At 48.3% G+C, this 18,793-nt stretch overlaps 1 long non-coding RNA gene across 1 annotated transcript in view; it reads right to left on the bottom strand.

The window, feature by feature from the left end:
* Window positions 1-1,986: 1,986 nt before the first annotated feature.
* The window catches only part of LOC129387505 (uncharacterized), a 78,051-nt gene continuing 61,244 nt past the window's right edge, over window positions 1,987-18,793 (bottom strand). The window contains exon 5 of the long non-coding RNA XR_011892580.1: window positions 1,987-2,240. This is a non-coding gene — a long non-coding RNA (uncharacterized lncRNA). The remainder of the gene's footprint in view (window positions 2,241-18,793) is intronic.

Raw genomic sequence — 18,793 nt, 5'->3', positions numbered from 1 at the left:
CAACTCACCACTCTCGTGTTAGACTAAACGATGAAAAAATTAAGCTTTCGCCGTCAACATCACCAATAATTGTCGTCACTCAAAGCAACCAGCACAGAAAGCTTCACTTACACCGACTCCCACAGTGTGTGGTATACGCATAATATTTTTCTCAATAAATTGCGGCACACAGTCAGCGGCTCTTACAAAGTCGCCCAAGTTGGCGCCAAAGATGTTCACTGAAGAGCGGCACATAGGCAATGAAACATGCCCGCTAACCGATGTTCACGTGAAACAGGTTTATTGAAGAACGGCACATCCTTTGTGGCTGATACCGAGTGACCGAAGTTGGTGTTAAAGAGCTGCATTGAAGAGTGCTGCCTAACCAGTTCACATACCCACTGATCCAAATTGACATCATGGAGGTTCAGTGAAATGTGGCACATACCTAGTTCCTCACACCCAGGGGTCTAAAATGGGGTCAAGGTTTTGTTGAAGAGCGGAACATCAGCACTGGCTGATACCCAGTAACAAAAGTTAGTGTGAGACGGCTTAACTGACAAGCAGCACATGAGCAATCTCACACATTCGTGACCCAGATATGCGACAGTCTCACGAAAGTGCGTGAAGCACACAAGAAGAAAGAAGCCGAAACCGAGAGTAGCCTCCTCATTCCGGGCGTAACGATTCTAAATTGAATTACTAGCTTCGAGGACCCACATTACCCGTTTGGGTACTTTGAATTTTGCACCTGCACAAGAGATGGCGCTGTATGTCTTCGCGGAGCCGCCGCATAGAGAGTCAAAGATGGTTTTCTCCTGCCCGCACGCACGTTTTCGTTCGCGCAGTAAGTTCATTTTTACTACTTTGCCCTACGGCGCTTCTATTGAAACTTGGTAGCTCTGATCATAAAGGCGACACACTAACGACGCAAAGAAGCCACATTATGACATGTTTAGTACGACTTTTGCAAGAATCATAGATACTAGGCGTGCTTGCAGTTCCGGGTACCCACTTGGGCACTTGGAGACTCAGTTGCTATATTGGAATTTGCGAGCAAATACCTCACAGATGAGGAAATTCAGGCTCTTTTGGAGCAGAGTGATGCTGATGCCCAAACACGGTCGCTCGAATAGCAGCTTGCGCTTGTTGGTGTTCGATAACGCTGCGTGGAATACTAGCTAGGCAACCGTGTTTGGGTTTGAACTGTTACGCCGCTATTTCGGAGCCTACAAGGTCATCAAACGCATTGGCACACTGGACTGTGAGGTCATACCAGATGGCATTTCGCAATCACAGCTGTGCCGCGCAATACCTGAAGTCATCCTCTTGGTGCGTCCTAAACCTTTCTATGCCAGCTGATGAGCTTAAGGACTTAGTTATTTGTAATATTGTTGTTGTTTAGTTAATTACGCGTGGTTTTGATTTCGGTTGCGTGTTCATAGCATCACGAATATGTTCTTTAAAGAGTCAGGTATTGACACCTGTGCTTCTTCATCTTTACCGGGTCATCGCGTTTCGCCGTCTTACAAGTGTTATCGCTCAGCGCAGCACGTGCCTGCATGTGTCGGAAGTTTTTCGAATGATATCGATGGTTCTATCCGCAGTCTGTTGCCACAGAACCTTGTGTAACTTGAGTGGATGTATTCGCGACGCGAATTGTGTAGTACTTTCTGGGCGACACGCAGGCACCAGCAATTACTCTGGAACCTTCGAAGACTCATGTATACAAGACGACGCGCAAGACCCGCTGATCAGATTTTCGACCATCGCCGACTATGTTCGCTGCTCTCGTTGCTCTTTGAGTGCAGCCTGTTTTGAGGGATCAGGTTCGCCCAATAAAACGGTTGTTTCGCCAATCAGTCTTGCTGCTTTCTTCGCCATCAATACTACGTGAAAGTTGAAAGTACTCGTTTTTGATGCATCAGCTAAATGTACTAGTCGGTTTATAATAAACATATTTGGGGGAGTGTAGGTGGAGGGGGGGGGGCGAGTAGTGGCATTGAATGTAGTCAGAAGTAGTAGGATTTATTGGCTTTTATATATGCATAAAGAGAATGCATATATGTCTCAGCAGCATCAACAGCCGAGTGGTGTCACCGGTGTGCAAGACGTTCGATCTTCTGGGTAAGTTCTACAAAGGCCTATGTATGAACTTATAGTTTCCTCGCTGCAATTCTTCTTGAAAATATTCATGCAATCCTCAGGAACGTCTCCATTTAGGTATTCATTGGTGACAAAGAGATGGCATTTGTTGGGCCCTGGAACAGTAACATGGTTAAATTAATAAAGACATGTACACAGTATTTTATTATATTTTCCATGATTAAACAGTCTGTTTTACGAAACCTATCGGGAAATGTAATAGCTTGTCTGGCAAAATTTTTTGTGAAATGTGTTGGCATAATTTACGTGGGTCTCGCCGAAGGAATAGTCGTGAATTTGTGTCTTTTGTGAATTAGTATCAGAAATAATTCTGGGAGTATGAAAAATAGGTTCAAAAATATTGGAGCTTTGTTTTTTCCCTCCACTATAGAGGGAGGTAATAATTTATTGTGGAAAGGCAACTTTTTATTAGAAGACGCTGATTTTGTGCAATGCAGGGAGGTTGACTAAAGAAAATTAAAATACAATAATAGATAGTAATTAACCCCCGCTTTCGTGCCGCATCACTGCTGCCAACGAAAAAGAAAAAAGACGGCAGCAGTACACAATCTTTATGCACACTTTGTGTAGTTTCCCTACTACACGATATGCCGATTCAGGAAGATAATGCCATTAGCAGTGTTTCCTTGCTATCCTGCAACACGTCTGTGCGGATTTTCGCCTTAGAATAATTTCAGAGAGGCAGACCTGGTACGCACGAGCGGCCACGTCATATTGCTCAGAGCTGGACAGTTACTCACTAGAACTTTTAGAACTACGTAGAATCAAGGCTATATATAGCGAAAGCTCTGGTCCCTGTTGTGTGTTGCTTGTATACGGGTTGCTGGATGACTTTGGGAGTCTCACGTTTGGCGTTTTTTAAGTGGTTATATGCGATGTCTACTTAGATTTCTCAAGAGTGTGACATCTGCATACTTGCTTTCTTTGACAGGTTACACTCGCTATATCACCGTGCAAACGTTTCTGTACATTTGAAAATATTGTTGCGGTAAGGGGAAAGAAGATGACAAGAACTAGAGGAAGACGAAGACTGGCCGTTGCCTGAACGCCATATACACCAGTTGTTTATATACATTATTTTACACTCGTTGGCCTGCTTTCTTCCTGCAACATATTGGTGGACGTGCGGGATGCAATCACGCAACTTCCAAGCTGACATCATCTACCTGCCGCCACAATGGCAAATCAACCGACACAAGCGACAACGCCTCACCAGCCCGCGCCAACGGTCATCCTCACTCATCCGCGGGACCCGGGGACATATTGTGGCATGGACAACGCCGACGTCGAGGACTGGCTAACGTTGTACGAGCGAGTGTGCGACAGCAACAGGCGGGATCCAACAACGATGCTAGCAGACCTGATGTTTTATCTGAGAGGAACTGCGAAGCAATGGTACGATACACACGAAGCTGACCTAAGGAGCTGGGATGTATGCAAAGAAAAATATGCGAGACCTTTCTGGCAGGCCTGTCGGTCGTCAACTGGCAGCAAAAGAAGGACTTCCGTGCGCGCACAGACGTCCACAGAATCCTATGCCGTGTAAATACAGGATGTGTTGACCATCTGTCCCAAGGCTGATAACATGACCTAGGCAGACAAGATTGGTCACCTACTAAAAGGTATTGCAGACGATGCCTGCAATCTCCTTATGTGTAACGATTGTGTCATTGTGGATGCAATTATAAAGGAGTGCCGGCGCTTCTAACAAGCGAAGGGCCGCCGCGTCGCTCAAACTTTCGACAGATTGACAATACCGCCGTGACATCTTGCGAAAACACGCCGAGGTTTGTTCAGCCGACAGGATCGGAAGATATAACATGCATTGTTCGCCGTGAGCTTGAGGCCATTCTTCCGGCTCCAGTTCGTTCCGACTGTCGGGAAAGCGTCCCCGCTATCTTCCTTATACAAGCGGTCGATCGGGACGACATATCAAGTTTTTGCATTCCATCTCTATGCTCGATCCACCGTACAAACACCTGTCACATTTAACCGGCCCCTCGCTCCCAGATGCAAAGCTTTCCACGACTCTGTCACAACCCAGCTGACTAGCGCACAGCCGATGATAGACCCAACTGTTTTAATTGTTCCGGTACTGGACACATCGCCCGTCATTGATGCAACCACTGGTCGTCGCCTCCTCGTTGGTCATCTCCGAGTCGCAACCGCCAAGTGCCAGACAATCGTACTTTCTCGCCCTATACGCCGACTTGGAACATCAACGCCGACAGTGATCCACCAATATCCAGCCGCTCCCCGTCTCCGCAAGCACGTAGGTCCCGTTCGCTTCTCGTTCACCGCTGTTCGTCCCCGTCTGCAACAGGTCGCTTCACTTCGGGAAACTAGGCGGTGAAGCTCCCGAAGGTGAAGCCGCAACTGCCCGGTCCACATATCCTCTGCTGAACCTGCCTACACGTGCAAACCAACTGGACATTGAAGTTGATGGCGTTCCTGTTAGATCTGTCGGTGACACAGTAGCGCAGCTTTCATTTATGAGCGCTGCTCTCCGCCGAAGGCTCAAAAATGCTCTAACGCCCACCGCACCGTGCCGTGTGCGAGCCGCTGATGGGAGGTTTTCACCTGTTCTTGGAATGTGCACAGCACGTTTGACCATTGGGGGCCATTATACCTTTATTTTATTTATCGTCCTTGAGCACAGTCCGCACGACCTAATTTTTGGCCGCGACTTCCTTGACCCCTTTCCCATTTCCCTTAAAGGAAACAAATGGATTACTCAGGCAACAGATTATGTCACGAGATATGCCATCGCACTAGCGATGCCAACAAGCTGCGCTATATATGACGCCGACTTCTTACTATACGACCTCATCCTGCACCACGACGCCCCTCGCCAGTTACAGATCGCGGCCGCTACTTTCTATCGAAGGTCGTCAATGATCTGCTCCGCTCCTGTTCTACAGAACACCAGCTTACTACCGCGTACCACCCTCAAACGAACGGCCACATTGAGCGACTCAACCGCACACTAACTGAAATGCTGGCATGTACGTTTCCGACAATCACCGCGGCTGGGACATCGCTTTACCATACATCACTTTCGAATACAACTCTTCCCGTCATGACACTGCCCGATTTTCACCATTTTACCTTTTGTATGGCCGCGACCCCACCTTTGCCTTCGACGCGCTGCTACCTTCCGCAGTACAATCACCCACCACCGCTTACGCTCGCGATGCTATTGACTTAGCCGCCCAGGCCCGAGAGGTCGCCCGTCATCGCCTCACAGTCTCTCAGGCTTCTCGAAAGCGACGCTACGACCTTCGGCACGGAGACCACCATTTTTTACCTGGTGCCCTTGTCCTTCTCTGGACGACTTCACGTTGCGTTGGCTAGTCGGAAAAACTACTTTCCCCTTATTCTGGTCCGTACCAGATCGTACGTCTACTGCCCGACGTGATATACGAGATGACCCCAGTCGGTCAGCCTTAAGTGCCTTCCAACGTCACCAGCGATGTTGTTCACGTCGCCAGGCTAAAGCCTTATGTCCCGCCATTAAGTTAGGCTCCATAACTGGCACCGGGATTGAGCTAACCCGGCCGGGAGGGTGATGGTAAAGAAGAAAGTGGCATTACCTAGAGGAAGACAAAGACTGGCTGATGCCTGAACGCCATATACACCAGTTGTAAATAGAGAATATTTACACTCCTGGGTCTGCTTTCTTCCTTCAACAATATTATGGAGGGATAGGTAGTCAGTGCACAACGGTACATCGAACTTTCACAATGCACCGCAGGCCAACGCCGGTACTTCACCACCAACGAGAGTGAACTAGTGTAGACGGTCGGTACAGTCTACCTCAGCTAAAGTGTCGTGACGGCACGCTCCACGGAAAGCCCAGGTTAATTGTACATCACGGGTCAATTTGCATGTTGAGCGCATTTCAACCAGGTTTTTCTGTAGTCGCACGCCTGCTAAGGTATCAACCCCTCTTGCAAGTTCCTTACTAAAACACTCAGATGCAGCAGTTACTTCAGATATGCCTTCAGTGCAGTTCTCATTCGCGACTGCGTTCTTATACAGCTCGTAAAGTAGCTCGAATTGGCGTTTCTTGATCAGATCTTTCGTCTCCTGCGATAGCTTACTGGTATCCTGTCTAACGGAGTTACCACCGACTGCATACTCCTTAATGATGCCCACAAGATTGTCGTTCATTGCTTCAACACTAAAGTCCTCTTCCTGAGTTAAAGCCGAATACCTGTTCTGTAGCTTGATCTGGAAATCCTCTATTTTCCCTCTTACCGCTAACTCATTGATCGGCTTCTTATGTACCAGTTTCTTCCGTTCCCTCGTCAGGTCTAGGCTAATTCGAATTCTTACCATCCTATGGTCACTGCAGCGCACCTTGCTGAGCTCGTCCACATCTTGTGTGATGCCAGGGTTAGCGCAGAGTATCAAGTCTATTTCATTTCTAGTCTCGCCGTTCGGGCTCCTCCACGTCCACTTTCGGCTATCCCGCTTGCGGAAGAAGGTATTCATTATCCGCACGTTATTCTGTTCCGCAAACTTTACTAATAACTCTCCCCTGCTATTCCTAGTGCCTATGCCATATTCCCCCACTGCTTTGTCTCCAGCCTGCTTCTTGCCCACCTTGGCATTGAAGTCGCCCATCAGTATAGTGTATTTTGTTTTGACTTTACCCATCGCCGATTCCACGTCTTCATAGAATCTTTTGACTTCCTGGTCATCATGACTGAATTAGGGGCGTAGACCTGTACAACCTTGATTTGTACCTCTTCAATCCCAGCCGGCAATTCATAAATAAAAACAACTTGCAACATGGGCTGCGTGGGAATCGAACCACGGTCTCCGGAGTGTGAGGCAGAGACGCTACCACTCAACCACAAGCTCGATGCTTTAAAGCGTTACAAAAGCGCCTCTAGTGAATGTGGTGTTGTCTTAGAAACGTGCCGTAGAAAGTTATACTGCGGTGTATATCGGTAATTATGAGCATGTAACTTACAGAAGTTGGAGTTACCCGAGTAACTGCGTGTGGCTCTGTGTGTGCTTTCCGCACACGCAGAGCCATCTTACGGCAAACACAGAAGACTTCCTCCTCTCAATGCACGGCGCTGCCCCGACAGGTGGCGCGCCACGCGCGCATTGGGGCCGTGCGGGGACCGGTGCGAGGCGCGTCGCGACCCCGACTCCCTCTCCCCTGACGACGCTTTGCCATGCTGCCTCACGGGTTGCAGAATCAAGCGTCCTTCCTTTCTTTAAATCACTATCTATATATCTCTCTGCCCGTGCCGATCACGACGTTTGGCTGGTGTAGATCGTTTCCCTCTCCGAGACACCGAGTTCTTTAGTTCGTTCCGCTTGCTCAGACGCACGTTTCGTTGCCGCGCCGAATGCTGCGTTGCTCGACGCTCACCGCGTGATTGGTGGGTGCAAAGTCCGATGCGAGGCGCCTCGTAAGTGATCGCTGCGCCGTAGCGCATTGTCTTACACCCCTTGGCGGGTCGACGGGAACGCTGTCACGTTTCACTCTTGAAGGCGAAGCTTAAGCGTCCTCTAATTTTTTTTGCTCCATGTTCAATCTGTCCGTATTTCATGTCATTACTTGTGTTTTGATGTAACATACTAGGACAGATGTCCAGGTATTTGGCTGCTGTGCAGTCCGTTCAGTTATTGTCCATCGTTTGTCATGTGTTTAAATCTTGTAATTTATATTTTCATCGGAAAAAAACGAGTGCTTTATTTTCCTGCTTCTTGTACGCCAGGGAGGAGAGCGTCTAGAGCCAGGGTAATGTCTGTGATTTCCAAATGTATAATGATGCTTCCCTGTCTTTGTGTAATGCACCTTTCTTTTGCTATTGTATAATTACACGGCTTCTCAGAATAACTTCAACCACAGGGGGTATGATGTGATATCGGCAGTATCGGTTTTAAACCGTAACTGGTTCGCCCTCAGGGGGCACTCACATCGGCTGGGAATTTATTTAAAGCGCTGCAATGAAAATAAATTCTCTATCTCGCGTTCTTCAGGCCGCCATCTCCGTGAGCGCAACGTGCCCGGCGTGGCGTTTATGGCGGCCACGCCGACGTAACACCCGCAAATTTAGCTTAGCCAACCCCCACATTTCAACGCGTAAATTTCAAGTTGGCCCCAACCCTAATTTCAGTTCGGCCACCCCTAAATTTCAAGTTGGCCCAACCCCAAATTTCAGCTTGGCTCCCACCTATACTACCTTCAAATTTCTGTTCGCCCACTCCTAAACTCAATTAGGCCCACCCGAACCCCATGTATATTCTAGAGCGCCCTATGTGTTCATGTGGGTAAGTAACACGCTTTTTGCATTATAGACATGATTTTGCTGCGAAAATTGCTGCTGTGCTCATGAATGCTGGTGCTGAACTTAGCTTTAGCCGTAGTGCTTCACGCCGTTCACAGTCCTTCATCGTAAGGGGGCCCTATCCATCGATAGTCATGCCTTGAGTTGTGTTCATTTGTAGCTTTCAATAAAATATTTCGCTCTCCCAAACACCACGACCTCGACAAAATGTTTTCGAAGTGAAATGGTGTGAGTTTCCACGCCCATGGGAGCTACCAGTGGTACTACTAAAGGACAATGCCTAGAGAATTACAGCACATTTTCCTGCTCACTGAGGCACCAGAAAAAGCACTTGCGGTGTGCCGCCTGCCACAACAATGGCGATTTGTTGTTGTTAGGCGCCCAAAGAGTAATTCCATTACGAAAATTACAGGCATCCACAGACTATCAGTTACGTATAGTTTTACGGCGTTTTATGGGGAAAGCCTGTTGATACAAAATGAAACATGACGTGCTGCGCTAGGCAAAAATCGCCGTAAATCGGTGCTCCTTTGTCGCTCTAATACATCTGCTGTCTGTTATTACATGAAATACTTATTAATGCTGTAAATGTTATATCAAATATTACAACATAAATTGGGGGAATTGGTTTATCTTTATGGTAAAAGCAGCTCAGAAATGACGGCGACACAAGACAGAGAAATACACAGGATATGTATATACATAGGACACAAGACAAGTTTGCCCACCCCAACCCCATCTATCTTCTAGGAAGCCATATTTATCCGTTTGGGAAAGGTGTCCCACTTATTGCTTTACAGACACGGTATTACATGATTGCTGGGGTACTTGCCAAAGAATTATACGCATTAAAACAAAAATGATATCCGAAAAGACTGCATTCTGAGGTGGATCGTTCACGGTCTATGCTTACCTAAATTCAAAGGGCGGATGTAAATTGTTGTACTACATGGTAAAAAAGAAGTGAAAAAATCAACTATTCGGTCAGAAACATTGCGGAACAACGAAATGTGTGTCTGGCACCACCCCAAGACATGATGATAGCAGCATTTGCAGAGACAATTAGAGAAGCAGGCGGCACGTACTAAGTAAAACGTCATTAGAAGTATTTCTAAGCTATCTAGTAGACAGGAATATTGCTGTTAAGAGACTTATGAAAGGGTTTCGAAAGCTTCAAATAGACAGTACGCTATCATAAAGTTGTGTTATGCAACGCAAGAGCACTTGACGTGTGGTGTGACGGGAACAATGTCTAACGATGTAAAGTATTATGTAAAGTGTAAAGTATTAAGTTGTAAAGTGTGTGTAAGTAATAATGTCTACGCGCATGTAAAGTATTACATGGTACACCAAGAAGTGATACAGCGTAGCACCCAAATTGCGCATCGTGTTTCACGCCTCATCATCTGCCGACGCTGCATGTTGTGAACAATATGTTATAAGCAGGAGCAAACTAGAACCCCAACATACTGGCGGTAATACTGAACTTCCGGGGCATTACGTTGTAATGACTACGGACGTTGAAGCAAGATTCTTACAGATCGCTATCCATAAAAATGATCGAGGCGCCCTGCGATTGCGATAGTATGAGGAGATCAAACGAATTAACTATAACGAAGGAAGGATTGCGACGCGGGGAATGACCTCATTGACCTTTGGCACAGCTTCCCTTTCTCGTTTCCGCCACAAATAGTTAGCGTCTTAAAATCTGCAGTTTTGCCACACAGTCGACGCATCATTTGCGATAGCAAATTAGTAGAGATCCATACGAAGTAAGGATAGTAGCTTCATCCGCCGAGTAGGCTTGTAAACATTCACTTACTAACTAAATTTACAATCATGCTGTCATGCGCGCACAAGCAAACATGAACCCATATCACTCGATGGCTGCGGAAACTCGCTGTCAAAACGCTGGAGTGAGGATGCATCGAAGCAGCAACGAGCGAATTCACCGTCGTGCTGCCTCTCGCTTCAACGTGAACTTAGTGGCGAAAACAGAGCGCACACGAAGCTATCAGCACTCCGCAAACTTTCTCCCAAGCACAGATCGCTTTTGAATTAGGGCCGTGCCGCACGCAGCAGCCAGCGGAGTAGAATGCCCCCTCCCTTACTTCCCCCCGGTGTCTTGCACGCGATGGAAGACGGCGCACTTCCTCCACGCTTTCCTTACTTGTGTGCACGCGATTGAGCCGACTTTCGCACGCATTCACTTGCATAGAAAGCATACGGCACGCGGCGATGGTGTTATCACCCTTGGACCTTATATACCGCGTCATGGCGACGCCAATGGCAGAAATGCACCCGGAGTGTACGTATAATTATTATCGCCCTAATAAGAATAAGATAGTTGCTACCGCAGCGAACAAGTTCTATTTTCTTTGATGACGTGATGCTAGGCATCAAACAAGAGGTAGAAGCGGATTATATACACGTTCGGAGAAAAGGATCTTCGGAAGGGTTAGAAGAGGAGTGCACGCGTTACAGAAAAACGTTATGCGATTACAATTGCTTAACTCAAAAATGCCATTGATTATAGGTACCAATTACTGCCCCACCAAAGGAAGTAAGAAATTACAAATTGATTTTGCGTTAAACAAGCACTTACTCTCTCTCTCTCTCTCTCTATATATATATATATATATATATATATATATATATATATATATATATATATATATATATATATATATATAGATAGATAGATATATTTTATCACGTTTTAGTGACGGTGAAGAACGTAGCTACACTGGGATTAATGCAACTAGCGTTTTATTGGGCGAACTTGTGCCCTAAAAAACAGGCTATACTCAAAGAACGGCGATGGCGGCGAACACGGTCGGCAATCGTCGAAAATCTGACCTGCCGGTCAAGCGCATCGGCTTTTATACATGAGCTATCGAAGGTTCCAGAGTAATCGCTGGTCCCCGCGTGTCTTCTAGAAAGTTCTACACAATTCGTGTCGCACATGCAATCACATTACACAAGCTTCGGTGACAACAGGCAGCAGCAAGAACCGTCGCTAACGTTCGAGAAATTACGGATAAGTAGTGGCGCGTCCCGCAATGAGCGATAGAATTTTTGAGACGGTAAACAGTGGTATACATATATATATATATATTTCTTAGATAAGTTGGATCAGATGTTTTACAAATTTACTCGAGATAATAGTCATGTTTAGCATCTTCCTGTGAATACTCTAAAATATAAACGGCAGATGTCACTTGCGCGACATATGGCATGTGCGCAAATGGCTAATTCAAAAGTTTCACTCCTGCGAAATTTCGCTGTGTCTTTAAGCAATCAGTTCGAGTTGCAAATAATTAAGGAGACAGCATGACGACATGTCCGATTAGCAGCTATTCTATGACAAGGGCCATTTTCAAGATATTCATGGTTCCACTGCTAAACATTCACTGACTTAAGATTTATTATAATCATGAAATGCTTGCTGAACGTTTCTGCTGAGCTATTACGTAGAACATAGCCGCTTCTCGGCTTCACCAGTGAGAGAGAGAAAACTTGACTATGTCTTTGATGAGGCCCAGGGGTGGCGCGGGTTGCGAGACTAACCCCCAGTCCCTCCTTCGTCAGACGGCGGCCAGTGCTTCCTTTCTGGCGGCGTCTTCGGCCATTCGGGCGGCCAGGGTTGCTCCTCTGGGTCCAAGCTGAGTAGCACTCTCCTACTGCTCGACCGTAGTTATGATGCGTGTAGTGTTAGTGCGGCAGGTGTTGGTGGGGGAGGTTTTCGGGCATTGCCAGATAATGTGATCGAGGTCAGCGCGGACCTCGCACGTTTTGCAAAGTGGGGAGTATGCATCGGAGTAAATACGGTTGTATAGCACGGGGTTTGGAAAAGTTCGCGTCTGAAGCAGTCGCCAAGTGATGGATTGAGATTAATTTATTGCTTTGTGTGCTAGGGGCTAGCGTAACCGCTCTCTGCAGTAGTGGAGGAGGATTTCTCTGAACGTGACCATTCGGTCCCACGCGTGACCACGATGCAGAACAGAGGGCTGCTCAGCATCGGAAGACTCAGGAGACGGATGATGCGCCCGGTGTGCGACAGCTTGTGCGGCATCGTGGGTGGCTTCGTTTCCAGCCAGACCCGAGTGACCAGAGGCCCAGATGATGGAGGAGTGCCAGAGAGCATCTTCTGCACTTGAGGCGCTATAAGTCCTCTTGTGTAGTTGCGAATGGCTGTTTTTGAATCGCTGATGATGCCTTGTGCATTGGTAGCGGCGTAGGCTAAAGCAATGGCCGTTTCATCTCCTTGTTTGGGTTGAGTGGTGAGTATTGATGAGGTCGCGGTGAGCGGGTACAGCGAGCCCGCGACTGCGACGACCGCCATGGCGTTTTGGTTGCGGTATTCCGCTGTGTCCATGTAGGCTACGTCAGCGGCTTGGTCATAGCGCTTTTGTAGTTGTTTAGGTCTCTCTGCACGTCGCTGCGGGTTGTGTTCAGGGTGTATATTGCGAGCTAATGGGCTGGATAACTAGGTGAGAACGAATGTTTGAAGGAACGGCTACGTTTGGTCCGAATTGTGTGGCGTAGGTTATGCCTAGGGTGCCTAGAATGTGCCTGCCCGTGGTGGAATTGGCGAATCATTCGTATTCGATAATATGCTGAGCTTCAATAAGCTCATCTATGGTGTTGTGACTGCCGAGAGCGTCCAGTTTCTCGTTAGAGATGGAGATGGGAAGACGTAGGGCTTGTGTAAGGCCCTCTTGGTTGTGGTATTGAGTTTGAGCTTGTCAATTGCATTGAGGACATAGGTGATCCTGCTCAGGGCGCAGCGTAGGTGGTTACCAGGCGTATAAGGTTGCGTTGTTTCAGCCGTGATGTAGATTTGCGATGCGTGCAATGAGGCGAGTGGTTTGGCGTACATGAGTATCTAATTGCTTGATTATCTCCGTGTTTCTGCCGTTTTGCTGGATACGTAAGCCAAGGATGCGGATGCTAGGTACAGGTATGCGTTCCTGATGCACGTTGAGTTCTATATCGGGGGGGGGGGGGGGAGGGGCGACGGTCTGGACGTCCGCTTCCCCAATTAGGCTTGTATAGAAGGAACTCCGATTTCTGTGGGGAGCACTCCAGGCCATGCGGTTCTACGCAGGCAACAACTTTGATGATGGCTTGTTGCAGCGTGTCTTGGATGACCCCGTCGCTGCCCCCGGTGACCTACAGTGTGATATCGCCTTCGTAGAGGCTACGCCTCAGGTTGAGGATGCTTGCTAATGCAGGCGGTAGCCCTAGTAAGGCCACGTTAAATCGAATAGGGGACAGAACCGATCCTTGCAGCGTGTGTTTGCTGCCGAAGTGAATAATTGGCGACTGTAACCTTCCGATGGTGACGGTGGCCGTGCGACCTGTAAGGAAATTCTTGACGTAGTTATATGTTCGATGTCCAACTTGCAGTTGTGCCAGTTGGCTGAGTATGGCCTCATGCATGACGTTATTGGAAGCCTTGGTCAGGTCTAGCCCCAAGATTGCTTTGGTGTCCAGCCTGGAGCTTTTATGGCCATCCATATTTGGTGCTTGAGCTGAATCATATCTTGAGAAGAAAGTTTTGGACGGAAGCCAACCATGACATTGGGGGAGAGGTCCTTGTCGTTCATATGTCTCTATAAGAATGTGAGGATGACGTGTTCGAGAATCTTTCCGACGCATCAAGCAAGGGAGATAGGGCGGAGGTTTACGAGTAGGAGGCGCTTCCCGTTTGGGAATCATGATTTTCGCTTCTTTCGATTGTACGGGGAGGTGTCCAGTTTCCCAGAAGGCGTTAAAATAAGATGTGAGGGCTAGTATAGAATCCTCATCTTGGTTGCGAAGCATTTTATTAGTAATGCCCTCAGGTCCCGGGGCCCAGTTAGGGCGGAATGCGAGGATGGCTTCACGTACTTCTGCTGCTTGTATGGGCGCGTCCAAGTAGTCGTTAGCGGTGCCAGTGTATGCTGGAGCGGGTGTAGTAGGTTGAGGTCCTACCTAGCAGTGTATCAGCTCTTGAAGAACTTGTGCGTCCGTGCCCCGATGCCTGTGAATATTCTTTTGCAAGTTGTGCTGTTGTGTGTTCTTGCTGTTGGCAGGATCGCGGAGGCAACGGAGGATATTCCCCGTTTTGGGCAGGTTTGATTCCCGCTCCGTGTTCTCGCTTGTGCTATGAAAGTTTTGACGAGTAAGTTGTTCATAGTCTTTGATGTGAATGGTGAGTGTACTAATAAGTTTCCTCAGCGTTCAGTTGAGCTTGTTGTGTTTGTATCTGCATTGCAGATTGGCGAGGGCTTCCTGCACATGCAGTAACTTACTATCTACCTCCTGCGGATAGGCTTCCGAAGGTACGAATTTTGTAGCTTCTCTCCCGTCTTGCAGCAAGAATGCGACCCAGTCTTTCAAAGGGGGTTGGGTACCGGAGAAAGAGGTGAGGGCTTTGATCTGCCGGAAGGCGTCCTGATTGGTTATGCCTAGTTGACGGCCCTTGGCTTTCGTGGTCCCGCTCGAACTGTTATTTGAATAAATAGTGGTCGCTGTCCAAGCTGCCTTGTAATTTTGATCCTGTCTGCCTGTGGACTTCGGTTTGCGAATGTCAGGTCGAGAGTAGTGTCTCTGCTAACGCTGTTTCCATTACGAGTGGGACAAGTTGGATCCGTGACAAGAGTAAGACTTGTATTCTGTCCACGAATCCATAGTTGTCTTCCCTTTCGGCGGTCCTTTGGTGATCCCCATGCCGCCACAGTGGCGTTTAGGACCCCTAAGATAAGCAGGGAGGCTCCCCTTGCATCGTTGATCCGCTTTGGTGAAAAGTCGTAGAAAGCTATGTTGTTGTTTGGGGCTGCTGTACACATTGAGGAAGAAGAGGCTCTTTTACGTCCACCTTGCAGACGGGATGATCTCCAGAATTATGTGGCCTGCTGTATCAATGCATGTGTGATGCTCTATAACCGGAATGTTTCGCTCAACTAATATGGTTGCATGGGGCCTGCAGTTATCGCAAACTGCTGTGTAGCCGGTTCTCCGGTCTGCTGTAACGCGATAACATTGGGGGAAGTATGTGGTGCGATATAGGTAATCTATTGGCTCTAAGTGTGCTCGTTCTCGCCGGAAGCCCCGGCAGTTCCACTGCCAAATGCAGTAGGTAACTTGTTCGGGATTACTCGCAGCCATACTTTCGGGACGCGAGTACGGCTTCTTTAGGGGAACTGCTCTGGGTCGGAGAATGGTGTTTGCGATTTATGTCAAACGGGTGTTGAGATTTGGAGCCAAAGTCGCGACCATGTCTTGCGCGTGTCGTCAATTTTTTTCCTGTCGCTGTTGTTCCCGTGACGCAAAGGCTTGCTCAATTCCCTGCCGTAATAGCATTTTGAGTTTCGCGGTAGGGAGGGTGCCGATTGCGCGTTCGAGAGCCTTTGCAGTCGAGACGTCGAGCAATGTGGTAAGCTTGCAGTCTAATGCTAAACTGAGGTTGCGTTCTAACCGCTGTTGCAGGTCAGCGAGGGTCTCACAGTTGACATTATATTCTGCAGTGTATGATGGCTTTGCCGCTTTTGAGATTGGTTCAAGGGCTTTTCGTTAGTGCGGGGTGTTTGCTGGATGGTTTGCGGGCAAACGGTTGCAGTGACAGGAAGGACGTCTGCATTTCAGGGTAAGCGTTTGGGTTTTGTGTCTGCAAGTTGTGATTTGAGCTTAGCGTTTTCTGCCTTGAGGCTTTGTATCTCAGCACGTAAGGGTTGGAGCTCCTGCATGAGGCTGTGCATGGTAGCGGCACGAACTGTGTTCATTGTGGTTGCTGTAGGTTGTGTGGTGTGACCTGTGCGGGACAATGCTGGCCCAGCTTTGGGTGGGTGTGGTCTAAGGCTGGAGTTTCCTTGCTGCTGTGTCGGCATTGAATCCAGCTGCGTCCCTGCAACTGACTGCGACTTCGGGAGTGGCTGCGTCCATGAGACCGACTGCATCCTCGTCAGTTGCTGCGTTCCCGAGCCTGCGGTGAGACGTCGACTTCAGTGTTCGCAGAGCAGAATCTCCATTTGCAGAAGTCGATGGCCCGTCTCCTGGTCCGCTAGGTATTCTCCTTGCTGTTCCAGTCGCAGGGGTTCGCATCGCCGTTGGGGTAGGAGGTGTGGTGTCTGGAAGCGGCGATGGCAAGCCTTATCGCTGGTCGGGTGGCCTTTGCCACAGAGCGCACAGTAAGGGTGGGAGGGGTGATGAGCAGGTGGATTTACTGTGTGTCACAGCTCTTGCATTTCTTCTGGGTCGGAGTGGGGTATACACCGGCCCTGTGGCTGACGGTCACACAGATGTCACATACCTCGATGCGCTTCTTAAGTAGATAACATTTGTATTCTGCTCGGTGGTAGTAGACATGGTACGGTATTTGCTTTCCGTCGAATTCGATGAGCACTGAATGAGTGTTGCCCATTTGTCGGGGCTGCGAAATCGTAGGGTTAATCGTGTAAAAGAGACTGTTGGTAATGCCTTCTTCCGTGTTATATGAAGGGATGTTATCTATAAGTCCTTTGGCTGTGTCTTCCGGTGGTGTGGCATATGCTGTGACAGCGTAGCGGACTGCTCCAATGGGGAGACTGCGGATGCGGCAGTAATTTTCGGCGTTAGACATCATGGCCGTGCTAACTACAATAACGTTATTATACAGGCATGGGCGGTAAATGTTGTCCTCTGCTTTTTTGGTTGTAATACCCGTGACCTGTAGTATTGAGTCGCGTGTCTAGGCGTCTCCTAGTTTGAAGCTTCAATTCGGAAGTTGTGAGATGCACCTTCATGTGAACAATCAGGAATTCATTAGCAAATCTTTTTTTTTTATTTAGCCCCTCATCCGGTACAATTAGTGGCGCAAATAACATTTACCTCGGGAAACCCACCTGAAGAGGCACAACTGCATTCATCATCATCATCATCAGCCTGGTTACGTCCACTGCAGGGCAAAGGCCTCTCCCATACTTTTCCAACTACCCCGTTCATGTACTAATTGTGGCCATGTTGTCCACAATTGGGTTAGCTGTCGCTATAAAAATGTATTTTACCTCAAATTAATCAACTCGTATATAGGTTGAGGTACCACTGCAGCAACACAAGCAACCAGCCAGACCCATTTACGGGGGCGGGGGAGTGGCAGTCATCACATTTAGAGACACGCATACACGAAGAGCGCAGCCGGAAATATGGCTGTTTTCTTGTAATACCTACCAATTCTCTGTGGTAGTGAATTTGGCAGAAGGTTATGCCATGGCATGTGACCGGCACAAAACGGAACAGCAACGAGAACCAACGTGGTTGTTTGTTTCTGCTCTTAGGTTTTTCTTTCAGAGCGCAGCTCTAAGGCTCCCGTTCCTGTGGTGTGCATCGGTGTCGGCGTAACCGAGTGAACGAGCACAGCGAAAGATTGAAGCGAACGCGGAGCGCAGCGGGGAATGAAGTACGCGATTGGGAAAGCGGAGAAAGAGGGTGGAGCAGAACCATGAGGAGGAAAACGGAGGAAGACGGTATGGCGAAAGAGTGATAATAAAAGCGTAGTGCATTGACGATGGCCACGAGATTGTGCCAGAATAGCGCGCGTCGTCTCGGAGATCTGTCAGTGGCAGCTGCTGTAAATCGTGCCCACGCGTCACCCGCGCGCTGGCTCTCGCGATCTCCAGATTAGCGAGGCGGCGACGCCTGAATTCGCTCCATCTGTAAAGTTCCGCACGAGATAGGCTGCCCACGCGCGCCAACATATTGCGAAATGAAAACGCATATAGAGCTGTGCTCAAATTTCGCATTAGGAAGTATTATAATCGTCGTTGAAGTTTCTCTAACGAACTGCTTTGGCACATATGAGCCATGCAGAGCAAAAAAGTTTATCCATGTGAAAGGGTCAGATGGCACATTGGGCGAAAAAGCCGGCGTTTGTCGTCTGTAGAAGCAAAACGGCACCAAAACTCGCATTGCCATTGGCTACAACTGGCTACATTGCTGGCTACGCTGGCAATGGCAGTTACTTACAAAGGCAATATAGCCATTGAATGGCTACATTGCCATTCGCCCACTCGGCGCAGCTGAACGGGCGAAAGGAAACAGCGTCTACGGAGTTAGCACGATGCGTGTTGCGTGAGGGGAGAGGGCATCACCTGGAACCACGTCACCATCTCTCTCGCTTTCGGCACGAGCGCGCCTCGGCAGAGCAGAGCCAACTCCTCCTATATTGCAAGACATTGCACTAAGCTTTATGATGTCATGCAACTTGGGTCAAAATTTCCCCTGCGAAGCCCGGCGGGACGAAAGCGGAGACGTCAAAATCACCGCGGCTTACTTAGGATTCCTCATAACATCCTCATAACCTCATAACCTCA

This window comes from Dermacentor andersoni, chromosome 2, assembly GCF_023375885.2.
Source record: "Dermacentor andersoni chromosome 2, qqDerAnde1_hic_scaffold, whole genome shotgun sequence".
Taxonomy (NCBI): Eukaryota; Metazoa; Arthropoda; class Arachnida; order Ixodida; family Ixodidae; genus Dermacentor; species Dermacentor andersoni.
Note: the sequence above shows the minus strand (reverse complement) of the source record. Positions and strands in the feature narration are given on the sequence as shown.